This window comes from Saccopteryx bilineata, chromosome 10, assembly GCF_036850765.1.
Source record: "Saccopteryx bilineata isolate mSacBil1 chromosome 10, mSacBil1_pri_phased_curated, whole genome shotgun sequence".
In the NCBI taxonomy this organism is placed as follows: Eukaryota; Metazoa; Chordata; class Mammalia; order Chiroptera; family Emballonuridae; genus Saccopteryx; species Saccopteryx bilineata.
In genome coordinates, this window is record NC_089499.1 from 48,811,668 (window position 1) to 48,828,047 (window position 16,380).

The window sequence follows — 16,380 nt, forward strand, 5'->3', positions numbered from 1 at the left end:
GATTGATGCTCAGTCCACTGCACCACCACTGGTCAAGCTATTTTTCTCTTTTTTGATTCCAGATGTAGGTATACCCATTAGAAGTGAGCAGCAGAACAACACAAATATATCCCCAGCTTTCTGACCAAGAACCAGGAAATATTTAAACCATTAAAAGATAAAGAAACTAGAAAAGAAATAGAAATAAATGTAGAAAATGACATATTATGTTCATGGATCATAAGGTCCCACATAGTAAAAAAGTAAATTTTTCCCATATTGATCTATAGATTTTAAGTAATTCCAGTAAAAATCTCAGTGGAACTTTTGCAAATATAAACACCTTATTCTAAAATTTAGGGAAAGGCAAAGTAAATAGAATACAAAACTATTTTTAAAAAGAAGAATAAAATTGAGGAAATCACACTATACAATTGTAAGACATTATAAATATCCATTAATCAAGATAATGTGGTACCAGAGGAGGAAGAGATGTACAGAACAATGTAACAGAATAAGGAATTCAGATATACACCCACATAAAATATAACCAATTGATTTTTCACAAAAATGCAAAGACAATTCAATGGGGAGATGACAATCTTTTTCAACAATTAATGCTGGGAAAACTATACATACACATGTGAGAAAATGGACTTTGACTTAAACTGCACAACTTATAGAGAAATTAATTGAAAAATGGATCATAATTATAAAACTTAAAATTATTAAATTCTAAGAAGGAAGTATAAGAGAAAAATCTTTGTGCTTTAGGGTAAGGCAATAAGTTATGAGATATGACACCAAAATCATAACGATTAAAAGAAAAGGTCATCCTCTGTTAATAAATTGGACTCAGTAAAAAATAAAATTTTCTACTTGTGACAGACATTTTCAAGAGTATGAAAAGATTATCTATAGAACAGGAGAAAGTATTTGCAAAGCACATATCTGACAAAAAACCTTGTATCCATAATATATAAAGAACTCTCAAGACTCAATCGCAAGAAAACAAACAACAAAAATAGGTAATTGATTTGAACAGACACTTCAACAAAGTGGATATACAGATGATGAATAAGTACACAAAAAGATATTTTGGGAGGAAGGGATTATTCTATACCCTGATTGTAGTTGCATTTACGTAAACCTATACATGTGTTAAAATTCACAAAACATCAACAAAAAGTAAAAAAATCATGGTAATTATAAAAAATAAAATTAAAAGAAAATAACTGCATAATAAGAGTACTGTCCTCATAGGGCTTTAGTGTTATATACATTGAAGTACTAGTAAAGAGGTGTTTGTGTTCCAGCTGTGGTATTTCTTCTTTAATCACTTCCATTTATGAAGAAGCCCAGATGATGCCCAAAATAGTAAGATGCCAGGTGAAAAGGTAAAATGTTCAGACCCTGGAGATACAGAAAGTTTCATTCTAAACAAGAAGATTGTTCCTAGAGTTTTGTCAATTTTGGGTCTAAACAAAGACATCCTCAGAGTCAAAAGCATAGTTATTCTTGGGTTTCTGCAACTACAAATTATAATGGTAATCCATGTGTCAGAAAGTGCCTCAATTTCTCTCTTAGTTTATTGGATCCCCTGGCGCCTTCAGGCAAAAGAAATCTATGTAATCAGTCTTAATTGGTTTGGGACACTGAACTGATTCTCTAACAGCGAAGGAGAACTTGACACCAATGTTTCCCAAATTGATTTCACAGAACATTAATCCCAGAAAATGTTGATAGAGGAGCAGGGAGAGAAAAATAAAACATAGTCTGGAAAATTGGAAAATGCTACATGTTCAATTTTCTCTTGGAGAGTCACAATGCATATTAATATACTAATGCTCTGAGAAATCCCACAACAAAGAAATCTGTTTGCCTCTTTTAACCTGATTTTCCAAACTTAGTTGAAAATGGACTTTTTATTTTCAAATAACTTCAAATAATAATTTAATAAAACCAACTTTGGGGACATGTTTCTTTACACCAAACCCAGACTGCAGACTTTGGTGGCTAGAGACAGACCTGGTATACAGCAATTAATACTTTAACCTCTACCTGGGCTTTTTGCCAACTCAGTTTATCCCAAAATCAGGGCCAGTTTTACAGAGAGATAAAGCAGACGTTTACTGACTTGCTTGAATTTCAGGAACAGCAGTAGGAGATGATGATGATGATGACGACGACGATGACGACAGCAAATGCATTCATGGTACTCAGTACATGTCAGGTATTTTTCCAAGCACCTTATGTATGTTAGCCAGCTTAGTTGTTGTGAATAAGCACTATTATTATCCCCATTTTACCCATATGGAAACTAAGGCATGCAGGTACTTGTTCAAGGTCACACAGATAATAAGTGGCTGAGCAAGGATTCAAACCAGGCAGTCTAGAGTTCACACTCAAGCATTATATTATACTGCCATTTAGATGAGATACCTGCTCTGTTTCCTGAAATACTACCATTATTCACCATTATTCACTCATTTCTTTGGTATTAAGAGTCTATGGTGCCTGACCTGTGGTGGCGCAGTGGGATAAAGCGTCGACCTGGAACACTGAGGTCGCCGGTTCGAAACCTTGGGCTTGCCTGGTCAAGGCACATATGGGAGTTGATGCTTCCTGCTCCTCCCCCTTCTCTCTCTCTCTCTGTCTCTCTCTCTCACTCCTCTCTCTCTCTAAAAAAAAAAATCAATAAATAAAATATTTAAAAAAAAAAAAAAAAAAGAGTCTATGGTCTTCCAGAATTCCACTGGAAATGAACAATTTGTGCTATTTTTACAGTACAAAAAGAAAAGAATTAGATTGGGAAAATATATTGACAGGGCTGTCATTGACAGGGAAAATAATTTTTTTCTATGTTTCAGTTTTTCCTTTTGTAAAATTAGAATAATATACATTAATTTCCCAGAATTTGTTTTAAGTTTAAATAAAATCATATCTGGAAAATGTTTTCTGTAAAATGCTAACTGTCATAATTATGCTTCTGGATTCCTTTTGTACATTGCCTCTTAAAAATTTAATAAGATGGAGAACATTTGTAAAGAGCTTACTCTGGGACAGGCACCATTCTATGTATTTTCTGGGTACTATTTTATTTACTGTCCCAGCAACCCCATAAGGTAGATATTATTACTATTATCATCCTACAAATGAGAAAAAAAGGCACAAAGAGCTTCAGTTGTTTTTCCCAAGTTCACACAGCTATTAACTCGTGGAGCCCAGATTCAAACTCAGGTGGTCCCTGAGAAACTAAAGATGTATTACAGATACTCTCCCTGACCTGCAGTTGTATAGTGGATAAAGCATCGACATGGAATGCTGAGGTCGCCGGTTCAAAACCCTGGGCTTATCTGGTCAAGGCACATATGGGAGTTGATGCTTCCTGCTCCTCCCCTCCTTCTCTCTCTTTCTCTAAAAATGAATAAATAAAATCTAAAATTTAAAAAAAAGATACTCTCAGTCTAGCCAACTTATGATACATCAATCAACTGAGAATGGACAGGTGCAACAGGTTGACCCTTCTCTGACGAGTTGGTGATCAAGACCCCTCTCTTTCACCTTCATCAGTAGATAGAGTGAACATGTGGTTAATTGTAAGAACTACAGAGCTTGAATTTTCTTCCCAAACATTTTCTGTCCTTTGCTTAACAGCTTATTAGAAGAAAAACCCAGGCATGAAAATGATACAGATTTTACAGAGCTTTTTAAAAAGTGGAATAAGTGAACATTCTCCTAGTAAAACCTAGTCTGACAAGGTAATTAAGAAATACAAAGCCCAGCCTGACCAGATGGTGGCACAGTGGATAGAGCATTGGACTGGGAAGCGGATAACCCAGGTTCGAGACCCCAAGATCGCCAGCTTGAGCACAGGCTCATCTGGTTTGAGCAAAGCTCACCAGCTTGAACCCAAGGTCTCTGGCCTGAGCAATGGGTTACTCAGTCTGCTGTAGCCCCACAGTCAAGGCACATATGACAAAGCAATCAATGAACAACTAAAGTGCCACAATGAAAAACTGATGATTGATGCTTCTCATCTCTCTCCATTCCTGTCTGTTTGTCCCTATCTATCCCTCTCTCTGGCTCTGTAAAAAAGAAAGAAAGAAAGAAAGAAAGAAAGAAAGAAAGAAAGAAAGAAAGAAAGAAAGAAAGAAATACAAAGCCCAAATACAGAGTGACAGAAGATGATTTGACTTTGGGTGACGGGTATACAACATAATTGACTGTCCAAATGATGTGGAGATGTTTTCTCTAAATCTATGTACTCTGGTTGACCAATGTCACCCTGTTAAATTTAATTGTTTAAATAAGAGAGGACTGGATGGCAACAAAATAGGCAGACATTCCAACTAGCACTTCCAAGGACCAAATTGGATTACAACTTAATTTAAGAACAATCATCTTGAAAAACCAACTTTGGACTGAACTAAGAGGAATCTATAACCAAGGATCACCAAAGAAGCCACACCGAGAATAGTAGGAAGGGCAGAGTTGCGGAAAGGGGTGCCCCTGCTCCCAGGAGTGAGAGCAGTGGCCCAGAGGGACTCTCATGGCAGGGTGGGTTCCCCTGAGAGGTGTGGGTGCTCAGCCCCAGGCCCAGAGCCCCAGCCTAGAGCCCCAGAGCCTAGATGTGGCACCCACACAGCATTTAACTGTGAAAAGAGCCAGGTTTCTGTCTGCAAGAGACTCAGCTCTTAGACACAGGCTCCATCTTAAAGGACCCATGCAGAAAATCTCATTCACAGCCACTTACCCAAGGCTCTGGTGCAGGAGAGCTGGGAGGACTGGAGTTGCGTGAGGAGAGTGTAAAGTTGGTGGCCCAGGGAGAGACACTGTAGGAGATGGCCACCGGAACCCCTATGCTGCACCAGAACCTCTGTGCTGAGTCATTCTCCAATACTGCAGTTGCCATCTTTCTTGGGCAGAGTGTCCCCTCTGTGTGGCACTAGCCTGCGGAAAAGCAACCGCTCTGCCCTTAGAAGTCTCTCCTCTCCAATCAGGGCAAAGTGTTGTTCTGAGAGACCAGGCAGCAGGAGACATGTCAGTGACTCAGCTTTCTGGTGTTGAGACTGGAGCTTTCCCCCACACGCTTGCTCCCAACTCTAAGACTGGTGCTTCCACCTCACAGGAGACTCAGTAGAAACTGTCTGGAGAAAGGACTGGAGTTGCGTGAGGAGAGTGTAAAGTTGGAGGCCAAGGGAGAGACACTGGCAGGGGGAAGGGTCAGCCACCAATAACCCTGTGCTGAGTCATTCTCTAATACTGCAGTCGCCATCTTTCTTGGGTGGAGCAGCCCCTTTGTATGGCATCAGCCTGGGGAAAAGCAACTGCTCCGCCCTTGGGAGTCTCTCCTGCTCCAGTCAGGGTGAAGGGTCGTTCTGAGCAGCCAGGAAGCAGAGGGTGCATCAGTGACTCAGTTTTCTGGTATTGAGGCCAGAGCTACCCCGCACCCCATGCTCCTGATAATTCCACCTAACAGGAGACTCAGTTGAAACTGTCTGGAGGGCAAGCAGACCACACCTCTGGGTCAGAGGCCACACCTACTGGATTCCTGGGGCCACACACCCTCCTTAGGTCTGTGAAAAAAGTCTGGACAGACTGACACCTGGGGCCAAGAGGCGGAGCCACACCCACCACCCTTCCTAATCCCTGAATTGCTGCAGGCTCTAAACTCTAGCAGAGGTTTATTCAGTGGCCAAGCCCAACAAGCAGCCAGCAGACAGAGGCTGCAGAAGAATGAACTCAGGGAACCTTGGACTTTTAAGTGGACTTTCCCCCAGGCCCAGAGTGGGTAAAAGCCAGCCTAGGTGCACAGCTGGTATTTCCAGAAGAGGCAGCCACAAACTCTGGATTGCTTGTAGCTCCAACAAGGTTGCTGAGGGCCAGTCATAGGCAGTGTATCCCACTGGTCTGCACTGGGTTCCTGCTTGGGAGGCCCAGGGTTGGCACATCCAGGGGCCAGCTGCGAAAAGCATCGGTTCAGGACCTAACAACCCTTGCTAGAGTGGTATCCTATAAAAGCTCCTCACACCTGGCCCAGCTGAGGCAAGTTACACTCTCTGTGATCAGCACTGGTGCAGCAGCTCATGTGCATTGGATAGGGTGGAGCTTCATAGTCAACTGGCCTGGGTGCTGAATATCATTTCCTGCTGAGCTAGACTTCAAAGGGGGAAGGGAGAGAGACTTGGAGCATGGACATCAAAGTGTGGGTCCTTGTGAGCCTATTGTTGGATCCAGTCAAGGGGCTTAGCCACTTCTTGAGGGCACAGACAGCCCCAGAAGAAGACTCTCTCAGTCTTCCTCCTTGAGACCAGGGTATCAACAGCTGTAAGAATTTCTGCAGAGGGGACTGTTGGCCCCACTCTATCTGAACCTGCTGCTCACCTTGTTGTGGAGAAATAAAATTTGAGTACCCAGCAGTGGCTGAGGGATTAGGCTCTGGAGTTGGGGCCACAATCCCTGTACTGAGTTACTGCCCAAGAAACCCCTGAAGTAGGGAGTCCCACTAACATTGTATTCCCAACATCAGCTGCCCTAACCCAATAACCTTGCAATCTGTAGTGGGGTTGGTGGGATGAGGATAGTCTGGGCCCACACTCCAGTCTTTCTACAGAAGATTCTGGGAAAACAGGGCAGCAGCAAGAGGAGGTGGAGCAGCTGAAAAGTGGAGACAAATCTTATAGAGCTTGGGGCATTTACAGAGCTGCTGTCAGCTTTAAGAAGGAGGAAGCTGATCCTTATACACAAGTTGGCCCCTCCCACACTACCCAGGCACAGAAAATGCAGACACAAACAGCAAAAAAGAGCAGTAGCTGCGGACAAGTAGCCCATAGTGGGTTCTAAACAACAGCTGACACCAATCTGAGAAGATCTAGAACCAACACAACTGGTACTTGGTGGCAGACAGTACCAACCCTAGACTCAGCTAGCTACATAAGCAGCACACCCAAAGGAGGAGTCTATACACAGATAAAATGGGTAGACAAAGAAATGCAACCCAAAGGAATCAACAAGAGAAATTCCCAGGAAAAGAACTAAATGAAATGGAAGTAACCAAACTACCAGATGCAAAGTTTAAAATAATGATTTTTAGGATGCTCAAGGATCTTAGAGCAACAATGGATGGGCATAATGAGCACCTACATAAAGAAATAACAAGCATCAAAAGGACACTGAAATCATAAAAAGGAACCAGTCAGAAATGACAAATACAATATCAGAGATAAAGACTGCACTAGAAGGAATTAAGAGCAGGCTGGAGGAAGCAGGGGACTGAATCAGCAATTTAGAAGACAAGATAAATATAAGGACAGCAGTTGAGCAGCAAAATGAAAAGAGGCTCAAAAAGACTGAGGAAACTCTAAGAGAGCTCTGTGACAACATAAAGAGAAACAACATCTGCATCATAGAGGTTCCTGAAGGAGATGAGAACAAACAAGGGATAGAGAACCTGATTGAAGAAATCATTGCTGAAAACTTCCCTAAATTGATGAAGGAAAAAGTCACACAACTTCAAGAAGCACAGCGAGTCCCATTAAAGAGGAAACCAAGGAGGCCTACACCTAAACACATCATAATTTAAATGCTAATATTAAGAGACAAAGGAAGAATACCTAAAGCTGCAAGAAAAAAGCAGTTAATTACCTACAGAGGAGCCCCCATAAGGATGACATCTAACTTCTCAACAGAAACACTTGAGGCCAGAGAGACTGGCAAGAAATATTCAAAGTGATGCAAAACAAGAACCTACAACCAAGAATACTTTATCCAACAAGGCTATCGTTTAAAACTGAAGGAGAAATAAAAGGTTTCCCAGACAAAAAAAGGACTCAGGAAATTCATTACAACCAAACCAGTACAGCAAGAAATGTTAAGGGGCCTGCTGTAAAAAGAGCAAAGGAAAAAATAAATAGAGAAAAAGAGGAATGTAAATTTAAAGAATAAAATGGCAATAAATAAGTACATGTCAATAATAACCTTAAATGTAAATGGATTAAATGCTCCAATCAAAAGACATAAGGTAGCTGCATGGATAAGAAAACAAGACAGGTACATATGCTGTCTACAAGAGATGCACCTCAGAAAAAAAAGATACACATAGACTGAAAGTGAAGGAATGGAATAAAGTATTTCACACAAATAAAAATGAAAAAAAAAAAAAGCTGGAGTAGCAATACTTATATCTGACAAAAAGGACTTTAAAATAAAGCCTATAGTAAGGGATAAAGAAGGTCACTACATAATGATAAAGGGAGCAATCCAATAGGAGAATATAACCATTGTAAATATTTATGCACCTAATATAGGAGCACCTAAATATATAAAGCAGATTTTGATGAACATAAAGGGAGAGATCAACAGCAATACTATAATAGTAGGGGATTTTAATACCCTACTAACATCAATGGATAGATTCTCCAGACAAAAATTTACAAAGACACAGCAGCCTTAAATGACACACTAGCCTGACCAGGCGGTGGCACAGTGGATAGAGCAGGAGTCGGGAATCTATGGCTCGTGAGCCAGATGTGGCTCTTTTGATGGCTTCATCTGGCTTCCAGACAAATCTTTAATTAAAAAAAAAATAATAATAATGCCTGACCTGTGGTGGCGCAGTGGATAAAGCGTCGACCTGGAAATGCTGAGGTCGCCAGTTCGAAACCGTGGGCTTGCCTGGTCAAGGCACATATGGGAGTTGATGCTTCCAGCTCCTCCCCCCTTCTCTCTCTCTCTCTCTCTCTCTCTCTCCTTTCTAAAATGAATAAATAAAATTAAAATAAAATTAAAAAAAATAATAATAATAATAATAATAATAACGTTAAAAATATAAAACAGGCCCTGGCCGGTTGGCTCAGAGGTAGAGCGTCGGCCTAGCGTGCGGAGGACCCGGGTTCGATTCCCGGCCAGGGCACACAGGAGAAGCGCCCATATGCTTCTCCACCCCTCCGCCGCGCTTTCCTCTCTGTCTCTCTCTTCCCCTCCTGCAGCCAAGGCTCCATTGGAGCAAAAATGGCCCGGGTGCTGGGCATGGCTCTGTGGCTTCTGCCTCAGGCGCTAGAGTGGCTCTGGTCACAACATGGCGACGCCCAGGATGGGCAGAGCATCGCCCCCTGGTGGGCAGAACGTCGTCCCTGGTGGGCGTGCCAGGTGGATCCCAGTCGGGCGCATGCGGGAGTCTGTCTGTCTCTCCCTGTTTCCAGCTTCAGAAAAATGAAAAAATAAAAAAATAAAACATTCTCATGTATTACAATTCATTCATTTCCTACCACTCATGTTCATGGTTGCTGGTGGCTGGAGCCAATCACAGCTGTCCTCCGGGACAACACCAAATTTTATTGGATAATGCGTAACATACATGGGTCATTGTGAGGTCAGGAAGTAAATTTCCCTCCTTTTAATCAAGTAGTCAGCTAGCTAATTGCAGAAACCCTTTCGACGAAGAAGATGGCTAAAAGAAAAAAAGATGAGGAGTATCGTACTTTTCAGCAGAAATAGACAGAGGAATTCACCTTTGTGGAGAGAACAGGTTCTGCAGTGTGTCTAATATGCAATGATAAAATTGCATCGATGAAACAGTCAAATATAAAACAGCACTTTGACACACACCATACTACATTTGCTTCGAAATATCCAGCAGGGGACAGCAGGAAGAAAGCATGTCAAGAGCTACTGTACAGAGTGCAAGCTAGTCAGCAGCAACTCCGTGTTTAAACCTAACAAGGTGACTGGAATTCAGCTAGCTTTGCTGGTGCTTTAGCAATTGTGAGAAACAGAAAGCCATTCACAGATGAGGAGTATGCCAAAACATTCATGCTTGATGTTGCCAATGAACTTTTTGACGACTTTTCAGATAAAGACAAGATAATAAAATGAATAAAAGACATGCCTCTGTTGGCAAGAACTGTTCCCAATCGTACCATCATGATGGCAAATCAAATTGAGACAACACAAGTGAAGGACATAAATGCAGCACCATTCTTTTCTCTCACTTTGGATGAGTCAACAGACATGAGCCATTTATCCCAGTTCAGCGTGATTGCAAGAAATGCTATCAGTGACACACTACATGAGGAAAGGAAAGTCTTGCTTTTTTGCCTATGAAAGAGACAACAAGAGGGGAGGATTTATTCAAGTCTTTCACTGAGTTTGCTAAAGAAAAGAATCTACTGATGTATAAACTTACAGTATTTCAGTGTGTACTAATGGTGCTCCGTGCATGGTGGGGAAAAACAGAGGATTTGTAGCACTTCTTCATGAACATGAAAAAGGACCCATCCTAAGTGTTCACCGCATCCTACATCAGGAGGCGCTTTGTGCTCAGATGTGTGGCGAGCAGCTTGGTGAGGTGATGTTGCTGGTCATTCGGGTGATCAATTTTATTGTCGCCTGAGCTTTAAATGATCGCCAGTTTAAAACACTGCTGGATGAAGTTGGAAATAATTATCCAGGTCTGTTTCTACACAGCAATGTGCATTGGTTGTCAAGAGGGAAGGTGCAGCCCTGGCCGGTTGGCTCAGCGGTAGAGCGTCGGCCTAGTGTGCGGAGGACCCGGGTTCGATTCCCGGCCAGGGCACACAGGAGAAGCGCCCATTTGCTTCTCCACCCCTCCGCCGCGCTTTCCTCTCTGTCTCTCTCTTCCTCTCCCGCAGCCGGAGCAAAGATGGCCCGGGCGCTGGGGATGGCTCTGTGGCCTCTGCCTCAGGCGCTAGAGTGGCTCTGGTCGCAACATGGCGACGCCCAGGATGGGCAGAGCGTCGCCCCCTGGTGGGCGTGCCGGGTGGATCCCAGTCGGGCGCATGCGGGAGTCTGTCTAACTGTCTCTCCCTGTTTCCAGCTTCAGAAAAAATGAAAAAAAAAAATTTTTTTTTTAAGAAAAAGAGGGAAGGTGCTCAGCCATTTCATGGCTTGTCTGAGGAAAATCTGGACTTTTCTTAAAATAAAAAACGTCGAGCATCCTGAGTTAGCTAACACTGAGTGGCTCCTGAAGTTCTACTATCTCATGGACATGACTGAACATCTGAACCAGCTCAATGTGAAAATGCAAGGCATTGGAAATACAGTCTTATCCCTTCAACAAGTAGTGTTTGCACTTGAAAACAAGCTGGAACTCTTCATCCACGACATTGAAACAGGTCGTTTCCTACACTTTGAAAAACTGGGAGAGTTTAAAGCTGTATACACAGCAAGTGATCCTGCTCAACATCTTGATCTCCAGCAGCTAGTGGGTTTCACATCTAATCTCTGGCAGTCATTCAAAGCGCGCTTTGGAGAATTTCATGAGTGCACTCATCTTTTTTAAGTTCATTACTCATCCACATGAGTATGCAGTGGACAGCATCGACCTGAGTTACATCCCCATTGTCTCCATCAGAGATTTTGAGCTACAAGCTGCTGACCTGAAGGCCTCAGACATGTGGGTGAATAAGTTCAAGTCACTGAATGAAGATTTGGAAAGACTTGCACGACAGCAAGCAGAGTTGGCGAGCAAACACAGGTGGGGAGAAATGAAAAATCTTCAACCTGCAAACCAGCTGATTGTCAAAACTTGGAACACGCTTCCCGTCACATACCACACACTGCAGCATGTGAATATTGATGTACTGACAATGTTTGCCTCTACATATGCACGTGAGCAGTCTTTCTCACATCTAAAGAACATTAAGACCAACTTACCATCACATTTAATGGATGGAAGTCTCAACACCTGCATGAAGTTTAACCTCACCATGTATCAACCAGACTACAAAGCCATCAGCAAAACCATGCAGCACCAGAAGTCACATTAATGGTAAGAAGTACTTTATTCATCATTGGTTAGCAACAGCATAACAACGTTATTAAAAACAATTCAGAGACTTATTTTACTTTAAAAGTGTTGGTCTTACATAAAATGCACACATTTACTTGTATTTAGTGTTAAACATATTGTATGGCTCTCACAGAATTACATTTTAAAATATATGGCATTCATGGCTCTCTCAGCCAAAAAGGTTCCCAAACCTTGGGATAGAGCGTCGGACTGGGATGCGGAGGAGCCAGGTTCAAGACCCCGAGATCACCAGCTTGAGCATGAGCTCATCTGGTTTGAGTAAAGCTCACCAGCTTTGACCCAAGGTCACCGGCTCGAGCAAGGGGTTACTCGATCTGATGAAGTCCCATGGTCAAGGCACTTATGAGAAAGGAATCAACGAACAACTAAGGTATCACAGCAAAAAACCGATAATTGATGCTTCTCATCCCTCTCCATTCCAGTCTGTCTGTCCCTATCTATCCCTCTCTCTGACTCTCTCTCTGTCTCTGTAAAAAAAAAAAAAAAAAAAAAAAAGACACACTAGATCAACTGGATTTAATTGACATCTTCAGAACCTTTCACCCCAAAGCAGCATAATATACATTCTTTTCAAGTGCTCATAGTACATTCTCTTGGATAGACCACATGTTGGGACGCAAAACAAGTCTTAATAAATTTAAAAAGTCTGAAATCATATCAAGCATCTTCTCTGATCACAATAGCATGAAACTAGAAATCAATTACAATAAAAAAGCAAAAATATTCACACACTTGTAGGCTAAGTAGCATGTTATTAAATAAAAAATGGGTTAATTACAAGATCAAGGTAGAAATCAAAAATTTCCTTGAAACAAATAAAAATGAACATACTGCAAATCAAAATTTATGGGACACAGCAAAAGCAATTTTGAGAGGGAATTTCATAACATTACAGGCATACCTTAAGAAGCAAGGTAAAGCTCAAATAACAACTTAACCCTGCATCTAAAAGGACTAGAAAAAGAACAACAAATAAAACCTAGAAGAAATCGAAGGAAGGAAATAATAAAGATCAGAGAGGAAATAAATGACATAGAGGCTAAAAAACAAAACAAAATGAACGATCAGTGAAACCAAGAGCTGGTTCTTTGAAAAGGTAAACAAGATTGATGAACCTTTAACCAGACTCATCAAGAAAAATGAGAGAGAACTCAAATAAATAGAATTAGAAATGAAAGTGGAGAAGTAACAACTGACACCGCAGAAATACAAAGGATTGTACAAAAATACTATGAAGATCTATATTCCAAAAAATTGGACAACCAAGCCCCTGGTCGGCAAACTGCAGCTCATGAGCCACATGCAGCTCTTTCACCCCTTGAGTGTGGCTCTTCCACAAAATACCACATGCGGGCGCTACCTCAATAAGGAATGTACCTACCTATTTTTAAGTTTAAAAATTTTGGCCCTCAAAAGAAATTTCAGTTGTACTGTTGATATTTGGCTTTGTTGACTAATGAGTTTGCTGACTACTGACCTAGGTGAAATGGGTAAATTCCTAGAAACAAAAAATCTTCCAAAACTCAATCTGGAAGAATCAGAAATCCTAAACAGACTGATTACAACAAAGGAAACAGTTATCAAAAACCTCCCAGCAAACAAAAGTCCTGGACTGGATGGCTTCACAGGCAAATTTTACCAAATATTCGAAAAAGAATTAACACCTATCCTTCTCAAGCTATTTCAAAAATAAAGAGGAAGGAAGACTTCCAAGCTCTTTTTTTAAGGCAAGCATTATCCTCATTCCAAAAGCAGGTAAAGATACTACAAAGAAAGAATAGTATAAATCAATATACCTGATGAACTTAGATGCTAAAATTCTCAACAAAATATTAGCAAACATTATCCAGCAATACATTAAAAAAAATCATACATCATGATCAAGTGGGATTTATTTCTGAGAGGCAAGGCTGGTACAATATTTGCAAATCAATAAATGTGATTCATCACATTAACAAAAGGAAAGATAAAAACCACATGATTATATCAATAGATGCAGAAAAAGCATTTGATAAAATCTAGCACCCTTTTTATGATCAAAACTCTCAGCAAAGTGGGAATACAGGGAACTTACCTCACTATGATAAAGGACATCTATGACAAACCCACAGCCAACATCATACTCAATGGCAAAAATTAAAAGCAATCCCCTTAAGATCAGGACAAGGCAGGGGTGACCCCTTTTACCACTCTTATTCAACATAGTTCTGGAAGTCCTAGCCACAGCAATCAGACAAAAAGAAGAAATAAAAGGCATCCAAATTGGAAAAGAAGATGTAAAACTATCATTATTTGCAGATGACATGATACTGTACATAGAAAACCTTAAAGTCTCAGTCAAAAAACTACTGGACCTGGCCCTGGCTGGTTGGCTCAGTGGTAGAGCATCAGCCTGGCGTGCGGGGGACCCGGGTTCGATTCCCAGCCAGGGCACATAGGAGAAGCGCCCATTTGCTTCTCCACACCCCCCCCTCCTCTCTGTCTCTCTCTTCCCCTCCCGCAGCCAAGGCTCCATTGGAGCAAAGATGGCCCGGGCGCTGGAGATGGCTCCTTGGCCTCTGCCCCAGGCACTAGAGTGGCTCTGGTCGTGGCAGAGCGACGCCCCAGAGGGGCAGAGCATCGCCCCCTGGTGGGCAGAGCGTCGCCCCTGGTGGGCAGAGCGTCGCCCCTGGTGGGCGTGCCGGGTGGATCCCGGTAGGGCGCATGCGGGAGTCTGTCTCCCCATTTCCAGCTTCAGAAAAATACAAAAAAAAAAAAAAAAAAAAAAAAAAAGGAAAATTAAAAAAACTACTGGACCTAATAAATAAATTCAGCAAGGTGGTAGGATATAAAATCAATATTCAGAAATCAGTTGCATTTTTATATATCAACAATAAACAGTTTGAAAGAGAAATTAAAAAACAGTCTACTTCATTAGTGCAACAACAACAAAAATAAAGTACCTAGGAGTACATTTAACCAAGGAGGTAAACACCTTGTACTTGGAAATTTATAAAACATTGATAAAAATAAGGAAGATACAAACAAGTGGAAGCATATACTGTGTTCATGGATAGGAAGAATAAACATCATTAAAATGTCTATATTACCCAAAGCAATCTATAAATTTAATGCAATTCCTATGAAAATATGGCATACTTCAAAGAGATAGAACAAATATTTCAAAACTTTATATGCAACCAAAAAAGAACATGAATAGCCACAGTAATCTTGAAAAGGAAGAATAAAGTGGGAGGTATCACACTTCCTGATATCAAGTTATACTAGAAGTTCATTGTAATCAAAACAGCATGGTACTGGCATTAGAACAGGCATACAGATCAATGGAACAGAATAGAGAACACAGAAATAAACCCACGTCTTTATGGTCAATTGATATTTGACAAAGGAAGTTAAGAGTATACAATGGAGTAAAGATAGCCTGTTTAATGAATGGTGTTGGGAAAATTGGACAGGTACATGCAAAAAACCTGAAAGTAGACCACCAACTTACACCATTCACAAAAATAAACGCAAAATGGATAAAAGATATAAATGTAAGTCACGAAACCATAAACATCTTGGAAGAAAACAGGCAGTAAACTCTCTGATATCTCTCTTAGCAATTTTTTGCTGATATTTCTCCAAGGGCAAGTGAAATAAAGGACAAAATAAAACAAATGGGACTATATCAAACTAAAAAGCTTTTGTACAGCAAAAGACACCATTAACAAGATAAAAAGACAACCCACACAATGGGAGAACATATTTGCCAATACATCTGATAAGGGGTTAATAACCAAAATTTATAAAGAACTTCTAAAACTCAACACCAGGAAGGTAAACAATCCAATTAAAAAAAGAGGCAAAAGAGGACATCTGTATGTCCAAAGACATACAGATAGCCAATAGGCATATGAAAAAATGTTCAACATCACTAATCATCAGAGTAATGTAAATTAAAACCACAATGAGATACCACCTCACATCTGTCAGAATGGTGCTCATTAACAAATCAACACACAATAAGTGCTGGTGAGGGGTGGGAATGCAGACTGGTGTAGCCACTGTGGAAAACAGTATGGTGTTTCCTCAAAATATTAAAAATGGAACAGCCTTTTGACTCAGCTATCCCACTATTAGGAATATATCCTAAGAATACCAAATCACTGATTCAAAAGAAAATATGCACCCCCATGTTTATTGCAGCATTGTTTTCAATAGCCAAGATCTGGAAACAGCCCAAGTGTCCATCAGTGGACAAATGGATTAAAAATCTGTGGTACATATACACAATGGAATACTACGCGGCCATGAAAAAGAAGGAAATCTTACCTTTTGCATTGGCATGGATGAACCTGGAGACTATTCTACTAAGTGAAATAAGCCAGGCAGAGAAAGACAAATATCATATGAGCTCACTTATATGTGGAATCCAAGGAACAAAGTGAACTGAGGAATGAAATAGAGGCAGAAGCAGGGTCACAGGTACCAGAGGGACAGCTGTCAGAGGGAAGAGGGATGCAGGGATGGGATCAGAGAAGGTGAAGGGATTAGTGAAATTATATATACATAACGTAGAGATACAG